This window comes from Mustela nigripes, chromosome 18, assembly GCF_022355385.1.
Source record: "Mustela nigripes isolate SB6536 chromosome 18, MUSNIG.SB6536, whole genome shotgun sequence".
NCBI classification, from domain to species: domain Eukaryota; kingdom Metazoa; phylum Chordata; class Mammalia; order Carnivora; family Mustelidae; genus Mustela; species Mustela nigripes.
In genome coordinates this window covers 15,559,616-15,576,703 of record NC_081574.1, presented here as the reverse complement: position 1 = coordinate 15,576,703, position 17,088 = coordinate 15,559,616, and the positions used below count along the sequence as shown (strand labels likewise).

At 39.8% G+C, this 17,088-nt stretch overlaps 1 protein-coding gene across 18 annotated transcripts in view; it reads left to right on the top strand.

Annotated features, from left to right (window-relative positions):
* Positions 1 to 17,088, top strand: part of SORBS2 (sorbin and SH3 domain containing 2) — a 208,996-nt gene that overhangs the window by 17,686 nt on the left and 174,222 nt on the right. For 11 of the 18 annotated variants that reach the window (XM_059384281.1, XM_059384262.1, XM_059384264.1 and 8 more), the window contains exon 2: positions 15,156 to 15,296. The exons of 3 other annotated variants lie outside the window; for them this stretch is intronic. The gene's annotated coding sequence lies outside the window, so the exon portion shown is untranslated. The remainder of the gene's footprint in view (positions 1 to 15,155; positions 15,297 to 17,088) is intronic. 4 more of the 18 variants (XM_059384263.1, XM_059384265.1, XM_059384276.1 and 1 more) reach the window with 1 other exon arrangement.

Here is a 17,088-nt window from a genome sequence, read left to right as displayed (position 1 = left end):
ATACTCTTAAGGTCTGTTTATACTTTGTGTATGAGACTGAATTGCCCAATTCATGAATATAGGAGCCTGAATAAATAAAACATACAATCATATGTAATGTGGAAAAAAATTTTCTCAAGCATTTATAATATTCATAAATGTATTTCCCATACTTTATGCTTATGTAGGTGGTAAATGCATACTCATTCCAACTTAAACAGGTGTCATTTTTAAGTTGTATTGAAAATGAGCATACATTTCAGAATTAGTACCCAGAAAACCCTTCAAAGTTGCTTACAAAAAATTCCACTTTAATCAGCATCATTACAAGCAACATATTGCAACATACCTTAAAAGCACATTGGTATCTTTATTTACTCTTCCCCTACTCACGGTTTTCAATTCAATGTTCAAATTTTTCAGAGAAAAGACATTAGGGAATATTTATAACCAAGTACCCAAATCAGCTTCTTTCCACTTATAGGATTGGAGAGAGGTCAATTTCAGTGGTATGAGTCAATGCCGAGTCACTAAGGTGGCTCATTTCAGGAAAATATGAGCAGGGAATCTTGAGCTGTGCCTTAAACGAATGAAGTAAACTGTTAGGTGATAAATACCTCTTAGTGTATTTATCTGTGAAACGAGAGAGCCTTCTACCAGCCCATGGCACTATTTGTAAGAATAAGGACATTAACATGCTTGATAGTAAAATCTTAACAGCTTCTTCCCCCCCCCCCCCCCCTGTAAGTCTTTTTATTATATAGGAAACTATATCCCAACCTTAAGCACAATCGCATACGGGAAAACAACTTTTAGAATGTGCGAAATTAAATGAATAAGGTCTTGGTTATTCTTTATATTTTCAGTGAGTCTTAAACTGGGAACCAGGACAACCCACAAGCCATTTTTAACAGCTTCTTTTACTTGAATTGGCCATCTCAAAGTGTGAGTGGGTGTGCTATCAAATGGAGTAAAGTATGAGTCCATAGATTCCTTGGGACTTCTGAGATGGAAACAATTCCAATTTTATAATCACTCAGCTACTCAGGTGTCTTGTAATAATCCCCCAAGTTAACAGTCCTTATCCATTTGGGGGAAGCCATTAGTGCATACTCAACAGACGAAATGACAAAGATACATTGATTTCATTCAGAGAGCCACAGTGATTATCATGTAAGTGAGAATCTGGAGTGTCTCAGTTTCAATGTGGCATTGTGTGTTGAGTGTGGACGCTAATCAGTATGTGCAATGAGACTGATTTACTCACTTCATTGTGTCTGCGTTTTAACATCTTACCCCAATGCCAGTTCCTCTCAGAACAGAGTGCACGTAACCACTGAAGCAGGGAGTGGAGCTCAGTCAGGAGAAATTGGGCACTAAATCTCCTGCCTCCTCAGAGTCTGTGAGTTGAGAGCCATGTTTCATCAGCCTAGAAATTAGCAAGGACTGTTCATAAACCTTTTAATTAGAGAAGATAAATTGTTTCTTGTTGAAACAGAAATGGCAAACACGGCCCATAAGGAAATGCTCGCTTTGGTATTTCTATGTGTATGAAGAAACTTCAAGTTCCAAACCTATTGAGTTTCCAAATAAAAACTTTGGAACTTCCCAATGCCCTAAGAGTGAAAAGCCAGGTTGAAAAGCAAGAATAGCAGCAAAATTATGTATGCGTTCCTCACCTTGTACATTTTTAAGAATTCTCTAATACTTAAAAAGGAGTTTAATGAAAATATTGCATTAAAATTAAGGTGGTGTAAATATATCTTTCTTGAACGATTCCGTTTTAAGACACTAATGTGTTCTGAAGTTAGCATGCAATTATCCTTTTAAAAACAAAAACAAAGATGAATTTGTAAAATAAAATTGTGTCTTTATTTGATAAATTATATCTAATGTATTACATAAGCTTATTTATATTATTATTATATTTATAATTATAGCTTATATATAGTTTATATAATCATAGTACATCAGTCATCATTATAAATGTAACATAACTGATTTGATAAATTACATCTTGACAGATAAAATTATTTTGACCCTATTTTCAATAATTTCTGCATGAGACATGAAGGCTCTGAGTGTCTTTGGATTTGATTTTGATCCGGATCAGATGAGCTACAGTAAATAAGAATGAGTTCTCAATGGAGATGGTCAGTAATAGAATGAAGGCAATACCATTTCCCATGAATAATGATTCCATTTCAAAGTAGCACGAAAGTAAGCTTTAAAAAGGGATGTCAGCCGATTTTTGAGGGTTAAAGGGACAGGGGGAACAGAAAAATGTTACGTTAACTGGAAGAAAAACATCATCACCGCAAAGATGACCTATCCTGGTCCACATCTGTCCGTCAAACACCAAAAATAATTGGAACCTGCAACTCAGATGTGCTCTGAAACCCTGTACTCCTGTATTCCCCAGCTCAGGCTCTTTAGCTGATAGGTTGCGGTGTTTGTTACTAACCGAAATTTCCAGCACCTCTGTGGTTACCCAAAATAGAACGTGGTGCAGAAGTCTGGTTTGGAGTCTCAGAGGTGTGTTCGAGTGTGTGCCAGGTCTTTAAAAAAGAGGCCAAGGGGATAGATCTTAATCAGCAACATGAAAAACAGAGTTCGGGTTACAGAATGGTAGAGCTGTGGCAATTTATAGCTCAGGTTTGGCCCAGAGAGATGGGCATCATTTGCTAAGACCTTTCCAATTCCTTCTTCCCTTACCCACTATTGTATATGCGAATTTAAGGACGACCTGAATTCCGTCCTCTTTGTCTTTTTTTTGTGGGTAGGATTCGTTACAGGGTGTATCTGTAAAACTTGCCCAGTAAGTCCATTCTAATATAACACCATAAAATAAACTCTGCTGTGGGTTTCTACTTTTTAGAAGAGTTTTGCGAAACGAGCCCTGCATTAATAAAAATAATTTTTCGTAGAATTATCTCATCTTAGGCCATTTTTCTACTTACCATAAACAGTGTTAATGTCCTCTGATCATTGATTGATCGTAGGATCACTTATTCTACTCAACGGTCTGGCCAATGCCTCAATTAAAATGTATTTACTATTAAGCTTGAAGCTCCAAATTTTACTTTTCTCTTTAAGGTATAGTCTGTTCATTTCTTTCCCCAATGGATCCCTTCTCACTAAATTTATTGAGAATTTCTACTCTTCTTCTCTATTTTCTTACCTCTTTGAAAACCTCTTTTTGTTCCTGTTGAAACTATCTCCTGATACTTGCATGAGTTTACTTTTATGGGTAGCATGACTCTCCAATTTAGTTCACCAGGGGTGTGCAGGGCATGAGGATCTCATCTGTTTCAGAGCGACTTACAGGCAAAAGAAAGTAGCAGTTGGTGCTGGAGTAACCTTGGTGCCCAGGGTACAGACCAACAGGATCCCCGGAGATTTCTCCCCCATCTCAGATCTAGAATACACTCTAGATGACCTTTCACCCCCACCGTGATTGCCTCTCAGACCCTGGTCCAAGAAGTGGCTTTCCCATAAAGAGAACCTGTGCACCCCAAAAGTCAAAATGTGAAAGGGATGATTAGGTAGGTTGTGTCAGGTTTCCTCCAGCCATGATTTAAGGTTAAATGAAAGGTAAGAAATATGGGATGCCAAACTTGGAGCTGAAAATCTCCAAACTATGCCATATCTGGGAAATACTGGAGGCCAAGATGTAGGGTAGGAACGCCACATAAGGCTGTCAACCTAGGATTAGCGTCACTGGATTGAGTGATAAAACCTACAGGCCCCTAAGGTGGAGACACCCTGTGTCGGGAAGAGAGAATGTGGGAGGAGACAGGAGGGGGTTGAGAAAGAACTTAGAAGATTTGAGCTTTATATAAATTCCTGTGAATTGAAGAAGAAATCGGACAAAGTTAGCAAAAATCATGGACCCAAAGTCATGACCATCTTTCCACAAAGGATGAAAATAAAGGTAACATCTAGAAATTGCCTCATTTAAAGATGCTATTTATAATCCCTTCAGGTACCATAAGGATCACCACGGAGAACCCTTCCCTGTCCCTTACAGCTTGTCTTTCCCTGCTCAGTATGTTGTGTGAGGAAAATGTCCTTTACTTACTCTTTACTTAAGTCCTTTCTGCAGAACAATAGTTCCATTGGCCAATGCCTGTCTCTCTCAGCTATTTTCCCTTAAACAAATGAAGCCCCCTATGCATGTCTGTGGTTGTTTTAGTTTTCCATTCAGGGTATCCCTGTCTTGGTTCATCTGATAAATACACACAAAAACACACACACACACACACACAAGCACATGCACACAGTACCTTCTAGTGACCAGACATCTTCTAGGACCAGGCTGTGCTTAAAGTTTTTAAAGGGAGTCCTGTCCTTAAGGAGCCTATAGTCCCATAAGAAAAAGACCCATAAACAGAAACAACAATGTATTAAAACAATATTAAGTATATTAAACCCTATTCTGCAGCAGGCTCTTTACTAAGTAACTGATTTTCACACACAGTCTCATCCATCCCCTCAAAAGGCTCCTAAAAAAAGTTGATATTGTCTGCATTTTATAGACAAGAAAATCAAAGTTCAGACAGATTAACTTGCCCAGAGTGACAGTCCTTACTAGGCTTTGAGATCAGCTCTGTGTGATTCCAAAGCCTTGATTCTTTTTTTTTCTTTTTAACAATGTAATAATTGCTATAATAGAGGGATACTTAGAGTTCAATTATCATTCATTATAATTGTAATCAGTGGATGTGTTTGTAACAAAGATGAATAAGATTATAATTCGCTTCTCCCATCTGCTGAGGGTATGATAAACCCTTACCAAGGCCCTACAAAGTCAATTCTATTCTTTTTCCAAGTTATTTCTTTTCATGCCAATATCTTTCCTCTTCTGCCTTCTTCTTACTCACCAGATAAGATGATGATAATATTGTTGCTTTAAAGAGACTAAAGTCATAGATAAAGTCATTAGCAGAGATGGGGATTTTCTAATCTAGTTGTTTGACAATTCCATGGCTTCTTACTTAAAATTAAAATTGAGCGAAAAATACCCATAAAAGTCTGAATATGAGCTACCTGAAATGTTATAAGGAAGTTAAATTCAGTATCTGGGTGTGTCTAATCTGTTTAATTTTCCCCATGAACAAAGTAAAAGTACATGTATTTGTGAAGATTAATTAATATATTTGCCAAGATCTTTTTCTGATTTTTAAAAATTACTAATGATTGCTGGGGTGCCGGTTGTGGTTTCCCTCCTCTTAATAATGCTCAAGGGTAATTACGGTATCCCCACTTTTCAGATGAGGAACTGAGACCCAGAGACCATGCCCAAATCACAGAGCTGATAAGGGGCAGAACCAGAAAACTAACTAATGACTATTTATCCTCAAAGCCCATGACTTAGCTTTATGTGTTGTGCAATCATTGAAGTAATGATGATAACAGCAAAATCAACACTTAACGAGTACCTATTCTGTATCAGGCATTGTTTTAAAGTTTATTTATTTATTTATTTGAGTAATCTCTACACCTAACATGGGGTTCAAACTCATGACCCCAAGATCAAGAGTCCCAGGCTCTAGGGACTGAGCCAGTCAGGCGCCCCATATTCGGCTTTGTTTTAAAAGCTTTGCATTTATTAAGTCATTCTTCCTCATAACAATCATTTGAGTCAAATACTGCTATGATTCTTATTTCATTAATAAGAGAACTGAGCATGAGGAAATTCAAGTAGCCCGACTGTTGGAAGCAGTACAGTCAGATTTGATTATTGGCAGACAGCCTCCAGAACCTTGTTGTCAATTATTACACTCTTGGCAAATATTGATAGAAAGGCAAAATATTTATACATGACTGCCTGTTATAAAATGGAATGTGTTATGATTTATAGTCCTTTCTTCAATTAATGGTATTTAATCAGAAGTCATGAGACAAGAATGCTTAAAATAATTTCCACATTGTATGAGTCTCTTTCCTTTATTTAAAACTGGAAGATTATTGGCTTCCTCATCCAACATGCCTTCCCCTCAACTATGCCTGTTAGCAATCGCCATTTAAAAAAATATTTAAGCAGAAATCTTAAAGGATATTTTAATACTCAAACTCAATATATTACCAGCCTTGAATGTCTTCTCAAAAATTACTCTTTTCTCAACAAGGACAAATTCTATCATTCAATTTAGATTTTAAAGGCTGGGTCAACCATGTAGAAGTTAAAAGTTTTCTGAACAATGCTGTGGCCAGGGACACTAAGAACAGGATAAACAATGGGTTCCTGTTTTGTATTTCCTGTAAATTATTGCTATGTTCTTATTTCTCTTGATTTCACTGATCATTCAATGTTAGTTTTAGGGGGAAAAGAAGTGTCAACTCTATTACTACTATATTTAAAATCAAAGATACTCAAAATATGCAGCTCTTTAGCGCTTTAAACGCATAGGGTCTTTCATGGCAATTTTCACTCCATTTGGAGGTGATAACAGACTTGAAAACTGAATACCAACCTGTTGTAAGGGCTTATCGTTGATGCCAGAAATTCTTTCAAAACTTCTGAAACTATATAGGCTATTACTTTCTTTCCACCTGCCTAATATCATAAAGCAGTTCTTAGATGATTATGTCGAGTACGTGTCCAGCTTTAAGTAAGAGATTATCTCAAGACAACCATTTAACCAAGTGAGAGGTTGGTTTACAGCAAACAAGAAGTAGCCCAGGGTTGGGGGGGGAGGGTTAACTCTGTCACCCCACCCTCAGCATGTGCCTCCCAGGATGGAATCGGCATTTCTGTCCGCTAAGAGGAGCAGGGTCTGGTTAAGTGGCAAAGGGCAGAGAAGCCATCCCCCCCTGGAGTCTCCCTGCTCCCACCATGTACCAGATGTGTCCTGCCTTTAGCATGTTGGCCAGAACAGACTGCAAGAAAATCTGGGAAACTAAGTTTTGAAATACGCATATTCTCAGGGTTCTGTAGTAAAGATGAAAGCAAAAATAGATTCTCAGTAAGGAGAAATCAGTGTCTGCTACCACTGTGTTAGATAGTTTATTTATTTTAAAGAGTAATAAGTATGGAAATAGTGACCTGACTGTAAATGAAATGTATCAGAGAGAAACTTCAACTGAAAATGCCACTTAAGGAAATAGTTGCTGTGAAAAGAAGGGCCCTTGCTAGAAGGCAAAAGTTGAGTATCTGCTTCGATTCAGAGGTCCCTCCTCACTCCCCAGTCTGAATATAAAATACACACCCCCTTCAGGAAGTCAGACTCCCTTGTACCTTCCACTGAGACCAGTCGAGCTCCAGCTCAGTTCCCAGAGTGTATACAGATTCCCACAGCCTCCCCATCTTTTTCCGTAAGATTGAGGTATCATTACTCATTTCTTGACATTGCTAACATACCCCTCCCACAGCATCTAATTTCTTATGTTTCCTTTTGTGAATAAGACTATTGTTGCTGTTTTTAGTAGGTTGACCTTGCTGGTTAGAGCATTCCCTCCCAAACCTCTCTATCTGGCATACATAAATGTAAGAATATTTGCAGGCACACTGAGTGTGCAGTAACAACAGCCAGAGGTGACTGGTCTGGGAGCTCCAGCAGCCCTGGGCTTCACCTGATAACTGGGGGCATCGTTATTGTAGCAACATCTGTAAACCACGCAGAACACACAGAGGTCTCACAAAGAGATAGGAAGGTCTGGCTCCGAGGACAGACAACATGAAAAAACTATTAACATGTCCAATCTCTGAAGTTTCCCATTTCCAACTTGCATTCATTTTGGAAGAAGTTTCTCTTATGCACTTGATATAATAAATCTATAGTTCCTTCTGACCTTTGAAGGCTAGTCAGCTGTTTCTTATTGTTGCTTACCTATCATCCCTGAGTTTTAAGGACACTTTTTTAACATTTTGTGAACTACTTATGTGTGTGACTATCCTTGTAAAATTAGCTTTTATGGTTATAGTAATTAATGATGGAAATGTGCCATGAGTTATTGGGTTAATTCATTTTTTGAATGCCTCAGAAAAGAGATTTTTCATACTGTGCCTTGATGATTTCAAAGTGCTTTACAAATTTGAGAATATGTACAGAAGTACATCTGCAAACATTCTTATCTATAACAAGCACCCTTCTGCCCATGGTAGAAGAGAGGATCCCACAGCTTCTAAATATAGAACACAGACGTCAGCATGTGTTGCTTAATGCCTTCTTCAGAACCTACTGAATCATTTGTTCAAAAAATATATATTAAGCACTTACTTTGTGCCAGGCGCAAATACAATATATGTGTGGGAAATACAGTGTGAAGGGAAAACAGGAGCTCATAGGCTAATGGAGGAGAAATACACTGATTGATCACAGAAATAAATGGAGCCAAGCCTGACACTCAAGGAAATGTAGAATATGATTGCTCAAGAGTTAAAAACACATGACCTTGTGTGGATCAGGGAAGCCTTCCCGGGGGAGGGGCACTTTGGTCAAAAGGTGCACAGCATCAACAGCTGAGCAGGGAAGGTGTTCCAGAGAGAGAGAACGGTGCATGCAAAAGGCCTAAATGTGGCCCATTCTAGGAGCTGAAAGACCAGAGAAGCTATAAGAAAGGAGCTAGAGGGTAGGTAGAGAGATGTAGGTGGAGATGTAAGAAAATCGTGCAGAGCTTTAAATAGGCCACTTTCAGAAGGCTTATCTTAAAGATTTTTATAGCATATTTAGCAACTGTTGCATATGCCTCAATTTCAATAGAATATAAATATCAAGAAAAGCTAAGTCATGGTTATATAAACAGCAGAGGTACTTCTTAAATATATGTGGGATTCAGACAGCACATATAAAACCAATAAAGTTTTAACTAGAAAACGAAGTTTTAACAGGTTTTCAGAAGTTATTTCTACATAATCTCTCACATTTGCTAATAGTTCTTTGGCCATTCCTTAGCATTTTCACCTTATTCGGTGAAGTCCAGCCCTAGATTGCATAATGACACATATGATGGCATGTCAGCTCCTAAAAAACATTCGCTTCTCTTCATTAACCACGTGGTGAAATAATTGGATATGCGACTTGACAACTTTCAAACAATTACACCTGCTGATATCGATTATGAAAGAGATTGCCAAATGTAATTTATACACACTCAAACAAAAGCATAGATGACAGTGTTAAGAAGGAGTTTATAGCCTGGTCCCTCTGCCTATGTTTCAGAGCACAAACATAGAGGGCTTGCATGCCTGGTCTGAAATCACCCAAGCTCGAGATCCCCCCTCAGTGCTTTATTACTTACTCAGCTTTCAACATATGGAGGTTCCTGTAGATGGCCTGGCTGATATTTACTAAGTGTGTGATGCCGCCAGGCACCAACATTTTTATTGCAGATGCTTTACTTTGTTTCTTGTGGTAGAAGCAGACAAGCGTCAAAGATGTTATTACACTTAATCTAGCCCTCATTTTGCATTTCACATGCCTGATGTGGGGGTCCACCCCTTCCTTTAATCAGCATTATCTGATGTCTATAGTCTCTGTAGTATGAGACTCTAAATGCCTTTTCAATACATCTTTGAAACTCATGCCAGTATTTCAGGCAGCCTTGTTGCCCTTCCCTGAGCACTAAAATATTTGACTAAGAGAATGATACATTGTTCTCCTGGAATATTAGACAATGCTACTCAACTGACATGGGCCACTGAAGCCTTCAAACATTTATAGTATAACTTACTTTTCAAAGGACTTAAGGGGGGGGAAATGTAACCTAGAAAACAATATTCATGGGAAAAGTACATTCACTTCCTTCCTCCTGAGGTCCTCGCAAATAATAGGAAGTGACGAGGAACCAATTGAGAATTCTGAGTTCTCTCGGGAAAAAAAAAATTAAACAACTCTCAAAGAAGCTTTCAAAATACATGTATTCAAGAGATCACTCACATAAAAGTCCCTAGAAATCACTGTGGTATCAAAAAAAAAAAATTACTAAACTTAACCATATTTGGAAACCTTCAGTTATTTTACCGTATTTTAGTTGTTAAACCAACAATAGCACTTAGGCTGTGCCAGACTTTTCTACCTTCTTTTCAGACAACCCTTTTAATGTTCACAATAATCCAGTGAAGTCCTAGGACAGAGGAGGAAACCGAGGCACAGAGAGGTGAAGTAATAGGTCCACGGTCACACGAATGTGGCAGGACCAGGATTCAAACCCAGACATATGGGCTCCAGACTCTCTATTCTTAAGCATTATTACACATTTTTAAGGTCTTCTGAAAACAACCAAATCATCAAGTGAGAAGGGAAGTTACAATGGTCTTTGCATAGTTGTCAGGAGTTTCAAATATCACCAGTGTGGGTCCACGTTCTCCTTTACAGTGAGGATTTTATTTTTCTGAAGCCCTCTGGAGCACACAGTTGTTCTGGTACCACCTGAAAAAATGAGCAGTGATTTGACAAACTGGGGAGATCATTCCAGATAAGGTGCTCACTTTCTTTAAAGGTGGAACGAAGGTGTGCTGAAGAATAACAGAAGGTCTCTCTGCTCCAGAACACCGATCTGCCTCGTGGTTCTAACAACGGGGCGTTCCATGATTTATCAAGATTCTCTCTTGAGATACACATATCCTCCGGGACAGTTTGGTCTGTGTCAACTGTGTCTTAGCATAGAATGTTCTTAATTTGACCACTGCATAGCTGAGAGCTGTCTCAACTTGAATTGCACACAATGGGAGGAGAGAAAGAAATGTACCACTCAACTGACTTCCAACACTTCTGCCCATTTTTTTCCCTCCTCGTCTCTGGAAGATTATTGCAGATGGAGCTTCTGAAACCAGCCCTGGCTTTATTATTATTATTTTTAAAGATTTTATTTATTTATTTATTTGACAGACAGAGATCACAAGTAGAGAGGCAGGCAGAGAGAGAGGAGGAAACAGGTTCCCCACAGAGCAGAGAGCCCGATGTGGGGCTTGATCCCAGGAACCCAGGATCATGACCTGAGCCAAAGGCTGAGGCGTTAACCCACTGAGCCACCCAGGCCCACCTCCCCCAGTCCTGTCTTTATAGAGAACTTAAGAACCTCTTTTAACATGGCTGCTGGTCCCACTCATGACTTATGTTACATTTTTTTTTTTCCTAAGTAGGTCCTTCTCTTATTTTGGGGGCCTGCATCTCTGCTCGGAGAACACTTGGCCGAGTGTTCTACTCCCTCAGAGACCAAGGCTTATCCAGTATCCTTGCAACAACAAACCTGGGGCCCCTGGGGACTTAAGTCAGACTTGCGGAAGCCAGGGATGCTTCCTGCCCCTGTCTCCCCCTGCTGGCTGCAACACTCATCTACCCCATCGTTGTGTGGTTTCCACAAGCTCTGTTCTGTCCAAGTCTTGTTCTAGCACCTGACAGTCCCCAAACATCTGCTTCTCACCGCCCTTCCAGAATTTGTCTGGGTTTCTGGATCCTGGCAATTCTGCACCTGGTCTGAGGGTCCCACTACGCACCAAACTCTTGTTTCTCAGTGCTCTCAAGTTTCTCTTGTTGTCTCAGTGCTCTTCCATTAGAATCACCTGGGGCGGGGCAGTTATTAGATATGTTAGATTCCAACCAGATTAGTTAAAGCAAACTCTCCAGAGGTGGGTCCAGTGTACTGGTATTTTAAAAAGTTTTCCAGATAAGCCTCATATGTACCCAGGAATGAGTCCCCACTCTACACTCTCAATTTTCAATGTGCACACATATAACTTGGGGAGGTTTTTAAGATGTACTTGCTGGTTCAGTAGGTATGGGTGAGGCCCGTGATTTCACGTTTCCTACAAAATCCCAAATGATCTTGTGATGACTTTGATGTTGGTCCATGGACCACTCTTTAAATAGGAAGGCTCAAGACTAGTAGGTTCTTAAAGTGTGGTTAAGAATCACTTGGGGAGGGGTGCCTGGGTGGCTCAGTGGGTTAAAGCCTCTGCCTTTGGCTCAGGTCATGATTCCAGGGTCCTGGGACCAAGCCCCTCATTGGGCTCTCTGCTCTGTGGGGAACCTGCCTCCTCCTCTCTCTGACTGCCTCTCTGCCTACTTGTAATCTCTGTCAAATAAATAAATAAAATCTTTAAAAAAAAAAAAAAAAGAATCACTGGGGGACCTGTTAGAGATGCACAATTTCAGGCCTCTCCCCAAACCAACAAAACAGAAATGGGGTGGGATCCAGAAATCTGTGTATTAACAAGCCTTCCAGGTAACTGCTTTTGCTACAGTTTGAGAACCCCTGGCCAAGATGGTAGTGCGCAACAGAAATATAATGCAAGATGCATATTTGATGTAAAATGTTTTAGTTGTCACATTTTATTTTATTTTTTTTTAAAGATTTTATTTATTTGACAGAGAGAAATCACAAGTAGATGGAGAGGCAGGCAGAGAGAGAGAGGGAAGCAGGCTCTCCGCTGAGCAGAGAGCCCGATGCGGGACTCGATCCCAGGACTCTGAGATCATGACCGGAGCCAAAGGCAGTGGCTTAACCCACTGAGCCACCCAGGCGCCCTAGTTGTCACATTTTAAAAAATAAAATTAAACAAGTGAAATTAATTTGAACTAAACAGCTTATTTAACCTAGGATGTCTGAAATATTATCTTTTCAATATATAATCCATATAAAAATTAATATGATAGTTTACATTCCTTTTTCTCATACTATGTTCAAAACTCAGTGTGCATTTTAAAGTTACATGACATCCTGGCTTTGACTAGCCACATGTTAAGTGTTCAGTAGTCTCTACATCTACCATATTGGATAGCCACATAGACTTACAACAGTGATAATAGCAGACATCAGTCGCTGATAAAAGTCATTGTAGATTGAGTGAGTAGAAAAGTCCAAATATGTTATCCTCTCATTTTTAAAAATCCAAGTCCAACTTAGGCTATTCTGTGACATCCAGTCAGTCTAAAGGTGCTAACTGGGAGGCAGTTGGGACGGTTGGGATCACTGGGGAATGACATGATGGGACACGTGGCAACACGGGGCTTATGCTGAATGGAAGCAGTTAGCAGGCTCAGAACCTGTCCAACTGCAGACCATGACCTAAAGTGACTAAGAATAGTCAAACATGAGGCAATGGGCTTCTCTCAGTGCTGGTGTGGAAAGCAGGCAGGTTGGAATTTAAAGATAATGGTTGACTTAGTAGTCTTCGTTTTATTAACTTCAGTAGTTTCTCAAGGACAGCCAGTTTTTAATGCATTTTTTTTTTTCATTATAAACTACTATATGGAGGAAAAGGTAAAAACTATTAAAAAGAATTTCTATCTGAGGCTAGCATTTGCCAGCCTTACAATCTATCATTTTTGACCAAGTAAAGTGTGTATCTTCTTTTTAAATGGACAGGCATTTAAGACATAGTAAAGTGTGACCATTTAAAATAAGTGAACAGAAAAATCCATGATCCTATAGAGATCTCCTAAAACTCTGCTATCCATTTTTTAAAAAATACTTTTATTTATTTATTTGGCAGACAGAGATCACAAGTAGGCAGAGAGGCAGGCAGAGAAAGAGGAGGAAGCAGGCTTCCTGCTGAGCAGAGAGCCCGATGCGGGACTCGATCCCAGGATCCTGGGATCATGACCTGAGCTGAAGGCAGAGGCTTTAACCCACTGAGCCACCCAGGCGCCCCTCTGCTATCCATTTTTAAAATAAAGTTACTCTTATTTTAAAAGTTTTAATTAGCTATTTCAAACTTAAATAATAGTTCTTTTTAAATATCAATTCACAATTTAAACCAACAAATTTTAATTTAATTTAATTTTAATCTAAGTCTAGACTAGCTGAAGGATTTCACTATCTTATCACACCTGAAAAAGCAGTCATGTAACCGTTTCTCTTTAGAGATCATGCATAATCCTCCGTACTTTCTATCATCAGTTGCAGTGTCTTTCTTTAATCCACTCTGGGCTAAAGAAGGATCAGAGAATCTTCTCCCACTTCCTCTTAGCTCTCAGCAGTACTTTCTCACTGTTGACGCTCCTCTATGTTACAGGAGTAGGGAGATGAAAGAATTCAGGGGTTTTACCCACATGGATTCAAGGCTTTTAATACTTAACTATGTTTCCTTGGGTAGGAAGGAACAAATCTCCTTCTACGGGGTGTTGTACAATGCAGAGTAAACCACAGAAGCCAGAAGTTGGTCTGATGACCACCCATCGTGCATCTTCCTTCAGTCACAGTAGAAAGAAATCCTGATCTCCAGTCGCTAAGGTTTGAAGAGATCCTCATGGGAAAAAGAAGCCATCAAAGATTACAACATAGACTCTTTATGCTTGCTGCCTCTCTGTGCTATACAGAGGCAAGGACAATATTTTGTCCCACTATTGTATTCCCCGAACATGTGACAGAGAGGAGGCTCAGAAGTACTTGCCTCATAAAATGCTGAATGAATGAAGGCACAGAACACCCAGATCTTAATTTATAATTCTAGAAACAAAGGGAAGGCGCAAAGTCTGCTGGTCATTGCTGGCGGCCCAATCTGAATCACTTCTTTGGAGGCAGAAGCAGGGGATCCGTGTCTGTCTCATCGTGTCACTGAATGGTCCCCAGTCTCTGCCAACAGATAAGAAATGTCAACAGCTTAACCCAGGAGCTTTCAAAAATAGCATAGTTGATGAAAATGGAAATTTAGGTGCGTGCTAGAAATAAACCATTTGTCTTCGGTCTTAAGAAGGATAGGGTGAGAACAGATATGCCTCAGAGAGTTCTAAAATATTTTTTAAGACCCACCTAAGTGAGGAAATGTCCAAAGAAACCTCTTCCCTCTCAAGAAGGCACACATAGTCCATCTTAGTGTCAACAAATCAGGTTAAGTCATTCTGGAAACTTGAGGATTATGGCCAGGCACTGTGTTTCCTTAAGATTTCAGTCAAGATTTTTTTTTTTTTTTTTTTTTTTTTTTTTGCTGTCATTTCCAATAGCGCTGGCAGTTTTCCCCCAAATTTAAATGAGTAGTTGTACGGTGAACCAAGTTGTTGTGGGTTTCCTGGTGCGTGCACCCCCCCCACCACCACCACCACGTGGGGAAAGGGGGAGGGAGGTGGCCACTCAGGCACGGCTTTTTCATCCCTTTGCAGACAACTCCGGCTGCTGTGAATACTGAAAATAGCTCAAATGCTCTCAGAACAGTAGCACCACCCAGCAGCTGGGATTCTTTCCCTCTCTTATTCGCCTTCTCTCTTGCCTTTTTTTTTTTTCTTCCCCTTCAGACACTTGGATTGGACTTAATCTTAAACCTCTGGAGTTCAAGACCTTTTAAAAAGGGCTAAATAAACAATCTCTACATGTAAAAGGCCACTGACTCCTACTTCCTCTGTTGAGAGCAACTGTTGAACCCCAGCTGCCTGTAGGTAAGATTTTTATTCTGGAATTATTTAATTGGTTTATGATATGTTTAGGACGAAGGTCTTTTCAATAACTTATTTCTGGTGAGAATAAGCGGAGGCTGCCAACGATTTCCAGGTAAATACGGGGTTCCCGACTACAGCAGGGGCATCTGTGCATTTTTATGGTTGTGTTTTACTTTTAATACCAGCGCTCTGTCACGTCGACCCCTCTACACACACACACACACACACACACACACACACACACACACGCCTGGGTCTGAGCCGCATCGGAACCCTAATTAACCTGCCTGCCAGCAGTGAGGGGGGCTCCCAGACATCATAATTCTGTTGTTTAGACTGTTTTACTTATTTTTAACTTTCTCACGGCACCGAGAGAAAAAAAAAAAAAAAAAGGAAACGCTTACAACCACCTGAGCAAAGAAAATGTTATAGTTGCTCTTTAAGGACAGTGAGACAGCTCTATTTTGTTTGTTTTTTTCGTCACTGGTTTGTGGATCGCGAGGACAGAATTCGAACAGCTTTTTTTATTAGTGTGTTTCATTTTTTGTACGCTCCCAGCACAATTCAGGTGACTCAGTTTTGAAGATGCCTTACCTAGCCAAAGGTCTTCTGCTAGCAGGCTTCTCTCATGTTGACAATACAATATTTCCGTGCGGTTTCTGTGCCTCTCCTTTCCTCCTCCTCATGCTCACACTTGACATTTTGCAAAGTACTTTGATCTGTGGACTTTAACTTCAAACACAGCATTTACTTTGATTGTGGGTATTTACTATGGTCAGTAAAAAGTCTTTTTTTGTTTTTTTGGGTTTTTGTTGTTGTTGTTGTTGTTTGTTTAATGCTTTTATACCATTTCCCTTAAAGAATCTATTGAGCTTGGGTTTTCCCCCACTGATGATGTCTCAGGTTAACCCCCAACTCAAAGAAAAAGACTTTTCTATGGCAAGGTCTCTCATCATATAGACTTTATGACTATGCTGCAGATCTGTGAACACCGCAAAGGCTGGTGTGTACAAAGTGACTCTATCAACCTCTCCTTTGATTGCCCTCTCTTGCCTCAGAATTACAGTGTGCCTTGGGGCCTAATGTAGCTTTTTTCACATGGCCACTGAAATCCCTGGAATTTAAAGATTCTTGTCTCCAAAGAAGTTTATTGGTATCTCAGGCCACATGGCAAAAGAAAACATGCATTTTAAACACACTGTGATCGTCTGGATAGCTATTTTTAAAAAATGTAAAAGAAGAAAAATTAAAAGGAAAGAAAAGAAAGAAAATTTTTAAAGAGGAAAACTGGGTGGGGGAGAGTGGTAAGAAAACAAAACAAACAAACAAACAAAAACAAAAAAAAACCCCAAACCAAAACAAAACAAAAAGCTTTTGTAGCCAGACGTTTTTATGCTGGTGAAACTTTGGCTGAATGAGGGATAAGAAATTTTTATAAACAAGTGTATTTCCTAAAATAGGCAAAGTGGAGTCCTCTTTTGCCATTCAATAGACTTTTAAATGTTCCCTTTACTTTAAAGAAAATTCATGGGTTGATTACACTGGTTTGTTATTTTCCAAGTCCTCTGCTAGAGCGGAGGTTGGCGTCCCGTGGCACGCTGCCCGCCGCTAGCTGGGCTGCACATTAGGAGTAGAATGAGCCTAACTAATCCTGTCAGGAGACTGTTTCAGTCCCCGCCAAAGACTGTGGCTCCTTACGGCCGGTCCAGTCTGCTCTCTGCACCCTGCACCTTGCTAAGAAAGCAGGAAGCAAGTGGCCACAGGACGAGTTTCCAGAGGGGTGGAGCTCTGG